Source organism: Drosophila santomea, chromosome 3L, assembly GCF_016746245.2.
Source record: "Drosophila santomea strain STO CAGO 1482 chromosome 3L, Prin_Dsan_1.1, whole genome shotgun sequence".
NCBI classification, from domain to species: domain Eukaryota; kingdom Metazoa; phylum Arthropoda; class Insecta; order Diptera; family Drosophilidae; genus Drosophila; species Drosophila santomea.
In genome coordinates, this window is record NC_053018.2 from 1,087,326 (window position 1) to 1,101,078 (window position 13,753).

General features: G+C 41.8%; 2 protein-coding genes across 5 annotated transcripts in view; one reads left to right on the top strand and one right to left on the bottom strand.

The window, feature by feature from the left end:
• Window positions 1–13,753, bottom strand: part of LOC120449718 (protein bric-a-brac 1) — a 58,158-nt gene that overhangs the window by 29,114 nt on the left and 15,291 nt on the right. The gene's annotated exons all lie outside the window — the stretch shown is intronic.
• LOC120449721 (JNK-interacting protein 1) overlaps window positions 1–13,753 on the top strand; it is a 147,401-nt gene that overhangs the window by 26,952 nt on the left and 106,696 nt on the right. The gene's annotated exons all lie outside the window — the stretch shown is intronic.

Here is a 13,753-nt window from a genome sequence, read left to right on the forward strand (position 1 = left end):
CAAGCTAAAAATCGAGGTAAAAATCGCCTGTAAATAAAGTTTTCCGCTGTTTTCTATTTGTGTTTCTTAGTTGATTTTTTATGATTGTTGATTGTCATTTGGCCGCACCAGCGTTTGTGTTTGTTGTTCTTGCAATATAATTAACTCAAATATGTGTATAATGTTTATTGTAAATGAGTCTCAATTTGTGGCTGTGTGCATTGTCCCCGTATTTAAACTAAATGCCGGCATTTTGGTTGATTTTTATGCTTTTTTTCGTCGTTTCCGTGGGTTATTGTTATTATGGCCCAACCATGCAGTTTGTCTGTTCGCCTTTTTTAGAGGGTTGGCTTTTCTTCCAATTTTTCCGTGTGTTTTCCCCGGCCATTCGGTGTAATTGTTTGTTGTAATTAGGGCTGAGCAAATAAAGTGCTTCCGTTGATTTGTTTCAAAGGCAAATAGTTAATTGCCAGCCATAGGCAAAGTCATTCTGCCCACGCAGCGCATTGATTCCGATGAATCCACCCCGACATTTTCTTAAATTGTTGCACTTGCTCTTGCTTTTCCAAGTGCTAAGTGCTAAGTGCTCAAGGGGAAGTTGGCCAGCAAGCTAATAAGATGAAATGGTCACAGGATTAGTTGGTATCTTAAAGAGCCATAAGTAAATCAATCATTTTGCTCCCTTAGTTAATGAATTATTTGTTTATCTACACTATCAGGCCTTTAAGAACCTATAGTGCCAGCTATTATCTAAACTTCCATCACTTATTGCTTACCAAGTGCTATTTCGTTCTCGTTCTCGGCTTGCCTTTGTTTTTGCCATTCAGTGCGACTGCACTGCAGCGGCAACAAATAAAAACTAAAAGACCAAATAAATGCAAACTTAAACTATAAAATAAACATTAAACAAGCTAGAAATGCTTTTATGGCCACTAAGACGCCAAATGAAAACGACGATGTGGCTGTCTTCTACATCTACTTCTCGTTCTCCTCCTCCGACCAACCGGCCAGTTGCTCGAGTTTACAATGCCGTGCGGGTATTTTGTTGCAAGTGCTGTGAGTGCAGCACACACACACACTTGAAATGTTTTTATACTTTAATGAAGTCGGCGTGCAATAAAAATTGATTAAATATAATTCAGCAACAAAGTATGTTTTATAGTTGCAACATTAGAAGTGGAAAGGCCATAAGCTGCCTCCGCACTGCATTGTAAAAGTTTAATTGTCTTGGGGGGCCGACACGAGCTGGTCGAGATGGTCTGGTTGTGGGGCAGGTGCAGCTGCCACAAAGTTACATCCAACTATGTGCCCCAGCCTCTTACTTCTGCGATGGGCAAGAGCCACAGCAAAAGCACTTAAACGTCTTCGATATACTTTCAGCTCTTCTACATTTCATTGGGATTTATGGCGCCTAATGTCAAATGCTGTTTGTTACAGTTTTGAAAAACAGTATTCAGATTAAACTAATAAATACATTCGTCTCGTCTCGTAAGTGGAGTCCATGACTTATAAGCTGCCAGACAACTTGTGCATCCGAATTGGTCAAACTCGAGTCATGTCATATACAAAGCAGTACAATGTTCACTCATATTAACTGAGTTTGAGGTGGGGGAAGCTCCTCTGAATATAGTTCGATCTATTGAATTGGGACTGTGACTCGCACACACTGCCCTTAATTACATTCGAAGTGGGTGGCTTTGGGGTGTGGCCTGCCTTGGACGCAAATTTATTTTAATATTGGTGCGCAATTTATTTTAATTGGAATAATTTTATTTGTCTTTATGTTTATTCATTATGCAGACTAATGAATTTTCCTCCCAATACACGCTCGCTATCTGCACATCTATTGGGTCGCACAATAGACCAAGGGGGACCTACATACATATATAGAGAGGGGTTCCATACCATCGGCATATACTATACCATTAGTGGGTCTGTTGTGGGTGCTTGGCTTTTGAATAATTAACGAGGGTGCCACTCTCAGCCATTACACATGCACATATATTGGGCAGTGGTGTGCGAGGGTGTGTGTGGCGTACGCACGTTATGGCACATAATAATATTATATGTTATTTACCAAGAAAATGCTTAGTCAGCCTTATACAAATGTCTATGAATGTTCAAAATATAATTATAATAATAATTGAATTAGATTTATTGATTATTTGCACAGGACAACAGCACGAACACGACATGCAACACGAACGAATGGGGCAGTAATTTGTGGAGGGGGCAAGTCAAGTGACTGCTTGCTGGATTTCCACATTTTCACATTTCGACATTTCCATTTCCACATTTCCATTTCCCCGCGGTGGCACTTTTAAGTTCGTAGATTAAATTGCTTTCTCGGTTAATTTCGTGACCTAATGGGGCGGGTTACTTTCTTTTAAAAATGCATGAATTCCATTTTTGGGGAGGTTAATTGAATCCTGTAGACACTTTAGAAAGTGAATTTAAAGGAAATCGGGAACTTAATAACCTTTTTCAAAAATAAGTTAATAAGCGTTCCCATTCTTCATGTTTTCACTTAAAGAACTCGTAGAAAGTGAAACCAAGCCCGTTGCAAGTTCTTGCCTTTCCCCCCATTTCTTTGTGCGTTGCAAGTGCGTCAGAGAGCCTCAGCGCCTTCGTTTCACCCCCCCTCTTTGCAAAGGGCATTCAGTCAGAAAAGTTGCCCCAAACTTGGGGCACACACACACAAGCACAAGCACAAAGAGGCGACGCGAATTTTGCGCGCGCTTTTCTCCGCCTTTTTGGCTGGCTGGCGCACATCTTCGTGGCCTGGCACTTCGACTGCGACTTCGACTTGTACTTGTACTTGCTGTCGTACTTGTGCTTTTGCTTGTACTTGGAACTTGGAACTTGGTACTGGCAACTGGCAACTTGCGACCTGAAGATGCAGCGGCAGTGCAGCTGAGTCCGCCGTCGTCGTTCTGCGATTTCTGGGCGCCTGTTCCCGGCGCAGTCTGTGCATTCGGTTGCATTTTTGCGAGATGCAGCGGCCGCTTGGCGGGGTACGAAAAAACTCGCACTTCCAAGGGGTTGGCGTAAAAATGCATTGCCCAAAAGAATTGGGCAGGGGTGCAGGATGCATGTGCACGTATACACAAGGATGCAGCGCCTCATACTGCTGCGTTTTTTCGGCAGCTCCTGTTTGTGTGGGTATCGATTTTATCCGACTTTGACTGCCACTTTTACTTGCAGGTGCACTCGCGGCTCCTTGCCATTTATTTTCTTAGAATCTGCTGTGTAAAATGGCTTTTGCGTGAGTTGCTGAAACCTTTGTATTTATGGGAACGCGTTTTTATATTTATGCGATTTTTTTTTTCTTGGCGTTGGAGTGGGCGACGGTGTCCAGGGGACAGTGTGCGAGAAAGTTTGGCGAAAAGTTGCAATTTAGATGCACGAATTATTATTGGTACACTTGACTGCTCGTTACTGATTGTTTGAGATACCCTAACAAAACATGTATGATAAAATTACATATATTGCCTAAAAGTGTTTTTTCTAAGCGAAACATTAGGACTTTAAATTGCTTAGGGTGTTTCCAAGTGCGTAGCCAAAACGCATGTAGTGCTCAGTTATTTTTCCAAGTTGAGTTATTATATTTGCAAAAGTTTTGCTTTTGAATTATGGTCGCCGTGGGTGGCAAATGGTGAGTTGGCAAGAATACATGGGCGGCAATGCACTTCATGAGCTCATAGGTTCAGCGAAGGTCATCGAGGGATTTTTATGAGCTGACAGAAGACAATTTAGCTAAAAAGTTGTAAACTTCCCACTCTTTGGCAGACTGGCATTTTAAAGTCTCGCATCAAGCAAAAACAATTAAATAAAAATAGAGGAGTGGACACATGTGGCAGAAATGTATGTGCCCAACTGCCGGAATATCCAGACCACAGCAAAAGTGGAGGATCAGATCGGGTTGCTTTTGATGATTGTGAATGCGAGTTGCATTTAAATATTACACATAATAAATTCACAAGTACAACCACCATTGATATCGCACCAACCATCTCTTTTAGCCATCTGTGAGGAGTCAGCCGCTTTTGTTTTGCTCTCGATTACTATATTGAAATATTTTATTCTTTCGCTACACCAAAAAAAAAAAAGATATATTTTAAAGAAAATAATCTCTTGATTTTCTATGCATGCCACATAGAGTGTAAACTTAAATAAAACAAAATGTATGAAAGCAACTGGGTTTTATTTTTGAAATTTCCAATTTAGTATCGTACATTTTTCATACTCATATTTTTCGGTGTCGCTTCGAGTGTGGCTGTTCCAAATATTCCTAATACCAAAGCTCAAAGAGCAGCCCCGAGGGCTTTTGATCCCCGTCGTGTGGCGGTTTTTCAGGGGTTGTCCAACCCCCCAACCCTTTTTCCAGAAACAGAAACATAACCAGAACCCCCCCGAGCACGAGTATCTCTGTCAACTCGGCGCTGGCTTATTTGCGATTTCCACTTCTCATATTTTACATATTTTACATATTTCACACCCCTAACCAATGGCTAAAAATCCCCCGCCCACCTAATTACACGTGGTAACTTCTTTCAGTGCGAGTGCAGAATGTGGAGTAGCAAAATAACGCAAATTACACATAGATTTCTTAGAGTTTTGGTGCATAATCATGCAGCGGAAATGAATTAATTCTTTTTCACCCCTGCCACAACTTGGCATTTCCACTTTGAGCTCAACTATTGAGAGAGGGTATAATTATTTTCCTGTTTGCAGTGGATCAGAAACTGAAGGGGACGGGAAAGGGTAGGGGGTTTGGGAAGTGGACAGTCATTGCCAGGGCATTGGGAATTCGGTCTTATCTAGCTTTAGCTGAATACAAAATGTTTACTGCATTCGTATATTCTATATTTATATTTTTTGTATATTTAGTAAAAGTGGTATTAAGTTCTAGTATTATATATACTTTTTTTTAAGGGCATTCCAAGCCTCGTTTCCGGAAACTAGTCCCATTTTCCCGATTTCAGTTGGCTTTTCCGCCGCGCCGCTTGTTGTAATTTGTTATTAGTTTTCTGCAGCTGTAGATGTAGTTATAGTTGCGGACAAAGGGCAGCGTTGACTGTGTTGGGCTTCCATTGAAATCATTTGCATATGGACATGGCACACAGGCAGGGTCAGAGGGAATCGGAGGGGGAATTAGGTTGTGTGCAGTTTATTGCATTTACTATCGACCTCAGTCGGTGATTTGTTATTATTATTCCTGCTTCTTGGCGCCGCTGTTCATTAATTTGCACTTCACATAGCCCTTTGCTCAGAGTTTAATTGGCTCCCCTCCCTTTCGGGATTTTTCTCTTTCTTGTTTTTTCCCCGATTTTTTCCTCAGAAAACCCGTATTTAACCTAACCAATTTGCACGTCAGAATTTTAGTTGTGAGGTGTGCGGAGTTGTCGGCAATTGGGGATTATTAATACAAATGTTATGTACTTACGCGGCCCAGGGGAAAGTCACCGCAGGAACTTACCTGTAACGATAAAGGGAAACGAGGAAAAGCATTTTAATAATGGAAAAATATGGCTGCCTATTTTGGGGCGCGAATTTCGTGTATCCAAGTGTGCTAGTGCTTGTGTGTGTGCGTATGTGTACGCATTCCACGTTGCGTATACGCAATGCGACCAAATTGCCGTTGCTGCAGTCGCTGCTTTACTATATACTCCAGACTATAGTCTATGGACAACTGCGGCTTGAGCTCCAGGCCCGCCCCCAGATATTCGCCCCCTTTGGAGAGGGGAATCACCGGAATTTTTCGTTGCGCGCCTGCCAAAAACGAGACAGAACCCAACTCTCTCCCTCGGCTGAAGTTGCAAATTCGTGCCCAGGCAATAGGCCGAGATAAATGCATTTTCCTAACGTGTGCGCTATCAAATATATGTACAGTGGTAACCGTTGTGATGAACAGCAAGAAAGGATTAAATTTAAAAGCGTTACTACAAAATACTTCAACACTTGTTCAAGGCTATTATCAATGACCGTAGTTTACCAATTAATTGGTTTTTTCTTTTATAAAATATTTTTAAAAGATTTTATTTTTGGGGCAGCTAGGGGTTTGTTAAGCTGGGTCCTCACTGTATATAGAAAACGCAGCGCCGACAACGCGTTGCTGCCGGCGACCGCAGCAGACACACGGCTCGATTTGGTTAGGCGATGGCTCCTAAACCGCCCACTCCCTTTGGCCACCCCCTTCGCCCCTTTTCGCATGCGTGTGTGTGGGTGTGGGTGTGTGTGTGCATTAGGTGCATGTGCAACTCGAGGCATTTGGCAAAAGGCGCAGGAGAAGAGAAGAGAAGCCATGGAGAATCCAGGACCTGGCAATGCCTGTTGGCCATGTTCAAATAGCCTACACTGAGTGGTGTGCGTGTGAGGGCGGATGGCTAGCACACACACACACGCACGCACACACACACTATTGCAGATACAGAAGTTGCCAATAACAGGCGTAACGTTTTGTGTTCGTTGGTCTTTTTTCCTTTGACCAGACTGGAGGAGAAGCCCCCACAACACCCACTTTCCAGCGGGCCTTTCCAACTTCTCGCACTAGCCAGACGCATTCATTTGTAAAGCTAAATCACATAGGCTGTGGAATGAGTTCGGGTGGCCAAAGGATTTGATGGGTGTGGGAGGTTCCTGTAGGAGGAGAGGATTGCTACGCACCTTTTGCTAACGTGTTAATGAAACGCATTCGAGGCCATAAAACATGCCCTCTCAACTTTCCCGACTTAAAGGTGCAGGGAAACAGAAGATCCCCAAACAAAAGCTCCAAAATTCACAGGCATTATTTTGCATAACTTTGTCGAATTCTATACACAAAATATTGTTGTTAATGAACCGAATTAAGTTAGTTAATTAAGTAGTTAGTTCTTAGGCCCAATCGATCGGAAGTAGTCCAGACTGAGTCCAAGATCAGCTCGTCATATTCGAAATAAAACGTCTGGAGAGGCGGAAAGAATTTCCATTTCCCCGTTGCAAAATTCTATTATTGGCTTATACTCTTTGTCCTGCGTCGAGAGCAGGATATATGCCATCCGCTGGCATATAATTTCATTAGTATTTTTCTAAACCTGACCAGCAAAGTGTGCTCTTTTTCGAGCCGTTCTTGACCGGGCGGGCTGAATCCATATTTTTTCTTGGCCTACACAGAATGTCAGTTATTGCCCCTCTATCCATCACTGTGTCTATGGGTGTGTGTGGGTGTGTGTGTGTGTGTGTGTATCTGTGTGCTGAGCCGGAGTGCTGAACATTCACATTCCAGCAAGTTGCAAAAGCAAGCGACTACGAGGCAATGGCAAAAACGCGGCATAGAAATCGAATTAGATTTTTCCGATTGAATTTTCTACATTTTTAATTGCTTTCGACATTTCAACTTGTCGACGAGCCGGCAGAGAAATCCCCCTACACCCCCACACCCCCACACCCCTACGCCCCAAAAACTTCCCCACAACCCCCAATAGCCCCCCCCTTATCTAACAATTCCAGGCGAATCTCTGACGTGGCCTGACATTTATGGGCTTTTACGGCCTTGGCGATTGGGGGCCGGCGCATATGAAATGCAAGTAACTAAATCAAATATGTGCGCTTCGCCTAATTTGCTTTAGTTTAGTTGCATTTTTCCAGCTGCATATTTGATGTCAAATGTATGTGGGCAGCGAGGAAAGGCCATTACTCCGATAAAGTATTTACCATTAGAGGGGAAATTTCCCAAACCAAATAGGTTTTTTTTTTCATTCGAGAAAAGCGACGTATATTAAATTAGTGCAATAGTTGCTGGACCTTTCATGTCTTCTGCTGCAAGTCCAGTGGCATAATGAAAAGAGTTCATATGAGTATTTCAGTATTTCGATTAGACCGCATGCCTGTTGCCATTCGCCATCGCCGTCTGACGGATCTGCTGGCGAATTATCCGCATTATTTCTCCATCTTTGCACCTTCTAGGAGCTGCACTCTTAATTTCCCATCAGCATCGCGATGCCAACTTCAAACGCTGCCACAGCTCGTGGCACATCTAATTGATGATGAGGTGCAGCATCGCAGCCCCTGTTCGCATCATTCCTATCTAAATCGCTATGTACTATATGTACGTACGCGTATCTGGATCGGGCGGGAATAAATCGAGTGCCAGATGAGTTGTTGCTCTGTGTTGTGCAGTGTGTGCCAAAAAGGGTTTCGCGCGCATTAAAATTGTATTAAACGTAAAGTAAATAAATAATTGAGTCGGGAGGCAGCGCAAAGAGGAAGTGCAGCTGGGGCGAAATCGAAAGATATTTATCTAAAAATAATAAAGATGCCGCCTGTGTCTGCCTGGCGGATCTGTATAGGGCATAGGCCCTATGGCCGTCCACTCCCTAAGCCAGCTGCCTTAATTTGTAAATCATTTCCCAGCCGAACGAGCGGGCAGAGTTATTATACCCGTTACTCGTAGAGTAAAAGGGTATACTAGATTCGTTGAAAAGTATGTAACAGGCAGAAGTAAGCGTTTCCGACCATATAAAGTATATATATTCATGATCAGGATCAATAGCCGAGTCGATCTGGCCATGTCCGTCTGTCCGTCCGTCTGTCCGTCCGTCTGTCCGTCTGTCCGTCTGTCCGTCCGTATGAACGTCGAGATCTCAGGAACTACAAAAGCTAGAAAGTTGAGATTAAGCATACAGACTCCAGAGACATAGAAGCAGCGCAAGTTTGTCGATTCATGTTACCACGCCCACTCTAACGCCCACAAACCGCCCAAAACTGCCACGCCCACACTTTTGAAAAATGTTTAGATATTTTTTCATTTTTGTATTAGTCTTCTAAATTTCTATCGATTTGCCAAAAAACTTTTTGCCACGCCCACTCTAACGCCCACAAACCGCCAAAAACTGTCAGTGTTGAAGACTCTCCTTCGCACTTCTACTAGCTGAGTAACGGGTATCAGATAGTCGGGGAACTCGACTATAGCGTTCTCTCTTGGGGCAGAGTTATTTTTTAATATCAAAATCAACTTATAAATACTTTTGGCTTTTGGGCCGCATTGGGCGCACTGCATCTTCCGCATTTGTTTGTAATTTACTTTTATGCTTTACTTAATTGCATCGAGATGCATTTTATAAATTACAACACATGGTCTCCGCTCTGCAATCCACAATCCACACACTAGATCCCATGGCCTCTGGAGTTGAACATCAAATTGACGCCACCGCCACCGCCGCCGTCGAGCACTTATGATTTTTATTAAATTTTATGTTTTCTAATGACTCACTGGGAAAGCGGCGGAGAGGCGGCAAATGAAGCGGATAAAGCTGACTTGGAAAAATTCAATTAAATATTACAACAATTTCTCTTGATGCCGCTGCCCCCATAACCCCGCCCCCTTTTCGGCTCTTCGATGTAGTTTTTATGGCCCGGCTCGTCTGCATTTCCCGACATTAATTACGCCAAATGTATCTCTAGCTGTGTAGCTGTATAGCAGTATCTGTGTATCTTTGTATCGCTGTATCTTTGCATCGCGCAACATGCTGCATAATATTAATTTTCGTTGTACATTATTTCTAAGAAAGCAGCGGCAACGGCAACATCATATAATAATAACCATAATGAATCCAGATACAGATACATATACAGCTACAGATACAGATACAGATACAGATACAGATACAGAGACAGAAATGAAGCAAATAAATGAGCAAAGAACAGGCTTTCCTTTCCGTCTATTTCTCTACTTTTTTTTTTTTTCTTGAGTACGAGTTTGTTTTTCTTTCTCCGCGCTATTGTGGGGGTCTTTTGTTATTTTCGTATCTTTCAGATACTTGTGCCGCAGCTCCTACAACAAAAACAATTAGCCTACTTTAGTTTGTTGTCTTACAAGTGGAAATAAAATTAAATAAGAAGCGCAGCACTTAGTTAAATGCAACGAGCTATCTCCATCTGTACTCGCGTGTGGGAGCCAGCTGTTTAGATACTTGACGATGGAGTTGGTTTCAATCATTATTTGGTTGTATTAAGAATATGAAAAGAATTCCCACATTTAACAAAAGGAACATAGGCTTTCAGTCATGATGATCTCTTTAGTATTCTAATATAAGATATGGATACAACTTTGTCACGCGCTCATCTCTGATCAGTATTTGCTCATTTGTTCCCCGAGTACAGAATATGGAATATGCAATACTAATAACGACAACAACAGTTAGAGACTCACGAATTTAATTACAGCGTTTTTAGTTTTTTGTTCTGTGTTCTCAGTTCTGAGTTCTGGTTTTGTTACGTTTCTTGCGCCGCCTGTCATCGCGTATCTTTGTATCTGATGGGTGCGCATTTGCTTTTGCCGTTCGTCTGGAGTCGTTTTTAGTTATTATTGTTATTATTTCTCCATTTCTACGAACGTGTTCCGCTCAGATATTGAAATTTATCGCCGCTATTTTGTTTGAAATAATTGTCTAGCGACTCGCTGACTTGCTGACTTGCACAGTTCGATAAATGTACTTCCACGAACATGTATCTGTATCTGTGTCTTTAGCTGTTTCTGTTTTAGTTTCAGTGTCTCCGTCTCTGTATCTGTATCTGCTGAGTCGGCACAGCAACAGCGACATACATCCACGTACCGCTCTCGCATGTATTATTTTCTATATCTTTGGCCAGGCATCTTATTATAATTTTAATTACAAGCCGTTGTGGGGCCACGTTAATTGCTTCCGTTTACGAAATTGTATCGCATGGATATGGATTGCGAATATGCCAGCTAATTAGAGGGAATCGGGCATTGGGCTACAACCAACCAGTCCACCTGCAATTAGCCAAAAAGCTAAGCTCTCTCTGCTGCCGCTCTTGTGGGCCAGCCAGCTGATGAGATGCGCTGTGCTTTCTCGGCCATTTGCTGCAGCTCACATAAAAATCAGCAACAAACTTGCCCTGGCCCCATAAAAAATTGCAAACAAAAACAGAACAACGGAATGGCATGGAATAAAATTTATATGAATAACAAAAAGCAAAAGCAGCTACAGCAAGCGGCAACAACAACAGTTTACTGCCCCGGCTTAGTGGTACACTGTAAGAAATAAAATAAATCCCTCTTATGAAATAAAAGTAAACTAGATCACATGCATGCTTTGTAAATAATCTGTACTACATCTAAGTATAGTTTATTTCTATTAATATTTATTTTACAATGCATCTGTCCAAAATAGAGTAAATTTCTCTAAGTGTGCAGTAAGTGCATCTCGGGTTCATCGGGTTCAGTTTGTTGCAACACCCGAAGAAGTTGCAGCGTGCGTTCGGCATTAAAATTGTGTTTATGCGTGTTCGGTAATTTTATAAAATTTAAATTAGTTTTAAGACCATAAATTCAGCTCACTCTCTCTCCCGGTCTCTCTGCCTCTCTGCCATTTTAACTTTTATTACTCTTAATATAAAAAAGCTGGCTGGCTAGAAGCGGACCAGCTGTAAAAATGCATGCGCTCATAAAAAGTTGCAGGAGGCATGTTGCCAGTTGCCAGTTGCCTGCAACAGAACAGCAGCAACATCGTAAAATAACTTCTTGCTCTGCGGTCTCCGTTTGGCCGCAACAATGTTGCCGCATTTATTCGTATTATTATTACATTTTAATGAATAATTCTAATTATATGCAACTTGAATAGGGCCGCTGCCGCTGGCTGAGTGTAGAAACCAATAAAAAATGTCGAGGCAAAGTGGAGTGGATTTCGGATGTGTGGCGCCTCTGCTAGTGCACATAAAAATTGGTGCAAGTTAATTGTGGTAGTTATTTGCTGTTTTGCCATTTTGCCATTTTGCCATTTGGTCATTTTACAATTTTACCATTTCACCATTTCAGCCACAACTTTTCGCACTGCTCCCTTCGCCCGCCGCAACAATGTTGCGGCATTCTCGCACTTTACGAGGCGTTTTTTATATCACTTACTTAGTTGATTAAGGGCGTTGCCGATGGGCCAGATATGCTTAGATTTGGTCTATGTATCCCCGTGGAGTGGGCTGTGTTTTACGACCCTCAAAACCCGATCGAAACGGAAAGAGGCAAATATGAAATGGTTAATCCGCTTATGGGAACAACAAAATGTTACACTTCGATCGAAATCACTTGCGATCGCATTTTAAATGGCTTTAGGTTATCGCTTCAACTAGCAGGTGAAAATCGGGTTTTGAGTTAACGATTTGTACCAGTTGTCGGCCAAGTCCCCTGAAGTATTTTCCAGTACTTCTCCGTTTTCCGACCATCGACCATTTCAGAGTCCCCCTTTCCCAATGTCGCATATTTGTTCTTTTATAACGTAAACGCGTACCGCGAAGGCCCCATAAAGTGTTCGTAATAAAATATATTGTGCAATATTTGTGCTATAGTTATACAGCCACTCGTATACATTATATATATATGTGCGCAACTATATAGATGTGTATATAGAAATAAATTGCCATCCATCCCATTGCTTATCGCCTTTATAGGTAGAATGTAATTTCGTTTTATGCGCAGTTTTGTCAACGGCTTTGTCTCCGCTCCATGTTTGTGGGGGGCCCAAAAGGGGTGGGGAGCTTGTGGGGAGGAAGAAGCCATAAAACTTTATGCATTTTGTTAGAAATATAAATAATAATTATCTTCCGACTTGTATTGGCTTTCCAACCCCTAGACACAAACAGAAATTCAAATACCCGGTCTCGAGCTCCGCTTTCAACTGTCGCAAGCAGTAGTAGTAATAGCGTTATTAATGTTATTGTTATAATAATAATTCGAAATCCGTAACTTTTGCCATTTTATTAATGGGTCGAACGTGTGCGAGAGGTTGTTTTTTCAGTTTTTTCCGTTTTTTTCCAGTTTTTGTATGCCATTTGGTATCATTACATTAACTGAATATAAGTAGTTTGTAGGCCTCTGGGCTGTCGTAATAGGAAAACAGAAAACACAAAATACAAAACACAAAGATACACACGCAGCCAGTGCGGCGATGCTGATATTTACCCGCGTTTCTATTTAGACAATAATTTTAAGTTTTAAAACGCTAGAGCGGCAAATATTTGATCAACCCCATGGCAAACTAGACACAAGGCAAATAGCTGGCGGCGATGGAGATACGGATTCGGAGATCGGGGATCGGAGATCGGTGTTGGGGGTTTGGGGGTTTGGGGATCTAGGGACCTCGCCAGCTCTGTGCCATTTACAATATTTACCCGAGTGTTTTTAACTTATTATTTATTTGCATCTCGTATTTATTTTAACGCTTTCAATTGCGCCCCGCTTAAGTATCTTTATTTAGTTAAGTCACTTTGTCTTGTTGCCAATGGAAACTTTTGATTCTGTCGCAAGTTGGAGCTAATTATCTGTTTAAATTTTACATTATTAGAGATGAGTGCGTGAGTTTTGAGTTTGTTAGACTTTTGTTAACCTTGTAACCTATCCATTGTGTTAAAATTCTCAACACACTCACGTTCACCAACCACTCTCCAAGTAATTTGGAGGCAGCCCACTATAAAGATTGCTTTGTTATTCGCCCATCCAATGGCCAATAAATCGAGCTCATAATTTTCATTGCATCGAATTGGGAAAACATAATAAATAATATATAAGCAGTGCCTCAAGTACAAGTAAGTCGTTAAGAAATTGCAAATAAAATTTAATGCACCCGAAAATGATGCGAAAACTATTTGAGGAATTCGCTCAAAGTGGTGTGTGTGCCCCTGCGTATGCGTAATTTATTTCATAAGCGCATAAATAAAAACTCAGTCGAAAAACTAAATGCAATAAAAATGCGAAACGGCCAAAATACATATTTAAAATAAC